Below are 4,170 nucleotides of genomic sequence, written 5' to 3'. Positions count from 1 at the left end.
TAAACATCAATAAAATGCTCTACTGATATAATCATGATAGTTGAAAAAGGATATCATAATAAAACTCACAAAAAACACAATGAAAAAAAAAGGAACTAAGATCAAATGTAAAGAAGACGTAATTAGTAACAAATACAGCAACTGGCCTTAGAACTAACAAGGAAGAGTTTTGTCAAGGAAGAGAAGTGAGTAGCTTTTGCCTTTTAAGATCAACAACGGACAGTAAAGGAAACAGCAGTCATTACATCAGGGTTTCTCAATTTTGGGAACTTTAAGGTGTGTGGACTTCAGCTCCTAGAATTCCCCAGCCAGGATGTCAGACATCCTGCTGCTGATTTACTGGGAATTGAAATCCAACACATCTGGAAAATACTAAATTGGGAAGATTTATCTAGATTTTGATTAACATCTGCATGACAATTGCAGCACCATGGGCACAAAAAGCAATTTTACTAAGTAAAAATACGCAAACAAAGAGTAGCGATAGTAAGCCCTGGCTATGAAAAAAGAGGCTTGAATTTAAGTTGTCCCCTCACTTTTAACTGGCCAAAAAGCATTTAAAAATCATGCAGTGGGGCTAATCAGCTCGTAAATTGATAGAAGCAAAAAAATTCCATTCTCCCCGTCGGGGAATCGAACCCCGGTCTCCCGCGTGACAGGCGGGGATACTTACCACTATACTAACGAGGAGGTGGATAACATCGCCTTTTTTTTCTTCCACCCATATCGCTTTTAAAGGTCGTGCTGTAATTTGAGTTGGCCGAATTTTATGTACATTTTCCAGGCACGTTTAATTAGAAACCCCACCAGAAGTTGGAGTCAAACAAAGGGAGAGTCTAACGCATTAGCAGTCGAAGCCGCACAGAGCGGCGTCTGCTCGGGAAAGGAAAGGCACTGTTAGGTTAAAACAGAGGTCTTCAAACTAGGCAGCTTTAAGACTTGTGGACTTCAACTCCCAGAATTCTCCAGCCAGCTATGCTGGAGCTATACTGGCTGGAGAATTCTGGGAGTTGAAGTCCACAAGTCTTAAAGCTGCCTAGTTTGGGGACCTCTGGGTTAAAAGTCTGCTACCTTGCTAAGCAAATGGACGGCGCGTAGAAATGTGACCGCTTTCCTAAAAGGCTGCTTGAATTCAAGAAACCCAGCAAAGGAACAGAAAGGTAAATAAAATAGGTGGTTTTGTTAGGAGCCGAAAGTAGGGAGAAGACTTCCATAGTGGTTCACCCTGCCTGCTTTTCGAAGCCAGCCCCTGCGGGGAAAATTCGGAATATCGGAACAGACGTTCGTGTCTCATTGTGAGACTGACCGAGATTCTCTTTTTCGTGGTGCTCTGCTCTTGCAAAACCGCGAGAGAACTTTGCTTTGGAAACGCGAAGAAGTCACATTCAGGCAGTTGTACAGCTTTGCCTGGTGCAAATCCGCAGGACCTCGTGGCGCAACGGTAGCGCGTCTGACTCCAGATCAGAAGGCTGCGTGTTCGAATCACGTCGGGGTCAGCTTTTTAGCCTATTCTGCTCGTGGGTTTAAAATTCTTGATCGCTTGAAAACTTGTTTCGTCGTTAATGATAATTAATCGAATAAAGGTTATATCGAGTGAAGGAATAAAACCTTCATATAGATTTTACACCATATTTCCCTAGTTGACAATACCACGCCTCCCTTTTCTTAAACTAGAAAAAAATGGCTGGGATTTGAAAGTGGACAGTACAGGTAGTCCTTGATTTATGACCACAACTGAGCCCAACATTTCTGTTGCTAAGTGAGACACTTGTTAAGTGACTTTTGCCCCATTTTACAACCTTTCTTGGCACAGTTGTTAAGTGTATCACTGCAGTGGTTAAGTTGTAACACGGCTAAGTGAATCTGGCTTCCCCATTGACTTTGCTTGTCAGAAAAGGTGATCACATGGCCCCAGGACCAGTGGTGAAATTTTTTTACTACCGGTTCTGTGGGGTGGCTTTGTGGGCATGGCAGAGGAAGGATACTGCAATATCTCCATTCCCACCCCATTCCAGGAGAAGGATACTGCAATATCTCCATTCCCACCGCACTCCAGGGGAAGGATACTGCAAAATCCCCATTCCCACCCCACTCCAGGGGAAGGATACTGCAAAATCTCCATTCCCACCCCACTCCACGGGAGGGTACTGCAAAATCCCCATTCCCACCCCACTCCAGGGGAAGGATACTGCAAAATCTCCATTCCCACCCCACTCTGGGACCAGTCAGAGATGGTATATGCCGGTTCTCCAAACTACTCAAAATTTCCCCTACCGGTTCTTCAGAACCTGTCAGAACCTGCTGGATTTCACCCCTGCCCAGAGTTGATCACGTGTCCATGGAGATGCTATAGGGGTCGTAAGAGTGAAAAACAATCATAAGTCACTTTTTTCAGTGCTATTGTAACTTGATAGTATCACTGAACTGTTGTTAAATCAAGGAATTCCTATAATGAGCATGCCTATGGCAGCATTCAACGCATATTGTCTCATGTATAGACTCTTGCCAAGGGAGCCTGCCATTTCATTGGCAATGTGGCCAGCATCTTTGCCTCTGAAGATGTCAGCTATAGTTGCTGGTAAAATATCAGGAAATCTGTTCTCCTGGAACCCTGGAATCCAACATTGCCCAACAAGAGCATTGTATCATGCCAAATTAGTGTTCTTCCGAATGAGGAAATGGTAATATCAGGTTTCATATTTCAAATTTTATTTAATAAAAATTGTAATTTAATAAATTAAATAATTAAATATAATTTAATGAAATAAAATAGTCACCAAACCCTGAACCCTAATGGATAGCAGCTGTGAAATCTTACACCGGTATATTTTTCAACATTCTCCTCCCCATAGCAGTCTTGAAAGGGTAATATAAAAAAGTTCCTTATGAGCTAAGACTTTGCTTCTGCAGTTAAGGGGCTATTGAAATTACAGCTGATGTCCTCTTATACTTTACACTCTATAAAGATTCTAAAGACTCACCTTACAACTTCTTACTATGGTAAAACACCTGGCGGGAGTTCTGATTTTGTTATGTACAGTTCTTGCTTTCAGATCAGTATGATTTAGTTTCCTTGATAATAGACAAATTCTGTTTTACTGCCTGTAAAATTAGACCCTGAAAAAACCTACTATCAATTTTAACAATTTATTATTTTGCATATTCATATTTGTTTTATTTTGAACTTTATAATAAATTCTGTATAGATCTGTAGCCCATATCTTATAATACATCCAGATTTGTTGAGAATTTGCACATTTAGTTAAATGGCTATATTATGTACAATTGTAGAATTGTATACAATCTAAGATCTGTTCCAAAGGTTATGCTGCTGGAGAAATCATAGATCTACTCCAGGTTTCAGAAAGCTCAGGGTAATTCATTCTCAAGAAAAGCATTGTGAAGATGATACTACCTCATACTCCAACTAGCTTCTGAACTACCTTACTACTGGCTCTAAGCAAAACTCTGGCATGTATGTCTAAACTCATTGGGAACATTATCATAATTATATAAGAATCTTAATTAAGCATTTAACTTGATTCACTTTGGGTGGACTGGCATAATTAAAATGGTAGTAGATATTAGTTTGGGTAATATCAAACCACAGTAGATTCTAAATATTCCTTCACTGACAATATAGTCCTTAATTATTTTTTTCTAATTAAACATACTTAGAATAAAAAGGAAAACAGATGTTTAGCTATTAGTGGTCAAGGCAAATTGGTGCTAGATAAGCATCAATGGAAGGGTGGGCTGCATTAGGTCTCTTGTGAGAGCATAGTAAGACCACACTGATAATGTGCTTGGCCAGGTTTAGCATGGTCATCTCCTACATCACACACCCCACCACCACCAACTTGCCCCACCTCCTCCTTGGGTTCTTCGGAGCTGCTCTCCACCTCCTTCAAGCCTGGGTTCTCATGAGAACTTGGCAAGGGCAGCAGTCTCAAAACAATCTTCCTCTCCTCTTTTGAAATGACTGGTGAACCAGGTGGTAGTTGTTGAAATACAGAAACAGCGTTAGAAGTTCCCTTCCTTCCCCTACCTGGGTGATAAAGATCAGAGGTAGAAGGCCCATTGTAAGCCTGCTTCCCCCCCACCCCCCAACCCGGAGCAATTCAGAAAAGTTGGTTAATTCCTTCATTGATGGAGAAGGCAGTGTGGCTT

General features: G+C 41.2%; 2 non-coding genes across 2 annotated transcripts; one reads left to right on the top strand and one right to left on the bottom strand.

The window, feature by feature from the left end:
• Positions 1-618: 618 nt before the first annotated feature.
• Positions 619-690, bottom strand: TRNAD-GUC (transfer RNA aspartic acid (anticodon GUC)). Its single transcript has one exon. It is a non-coding gene; the product is annotated as a tRNA-Asp (tRNA).
• Positions 691-1,424: 734 nt separating this feature from the next.
• Positions 1,425-1,496, top strand: TRNAW-CCA (transfer RNA tryptophan (anticodon CCA)). The gene has a single exon. It is a non-coding gene; the product is annotated as a tRNA-Trp (tRNA).
• Positions 1,497-4,170: the final 2,674 nt, after the last annotated feature.

The sequence above is a fragment of the Pantherophis guttatus genome, chromosome 7 (assembly GCF_059756535.1).
Source record: "Pantherophis guttatus breed Tessera chromosome 7, ASM5975653v1, whole genome shotgun sequence".
Lineage (NCBI taxonomy): Eukaryota > Metazoa > Chordata > Lepidosauria > Squamata > Colubridae > Pantherophis > Pantherophis guttatus.
Note: the sequence above shows the minus strand (reverse complement) of the source record. Positions and strands in the feature narration are given on the sequence as shown.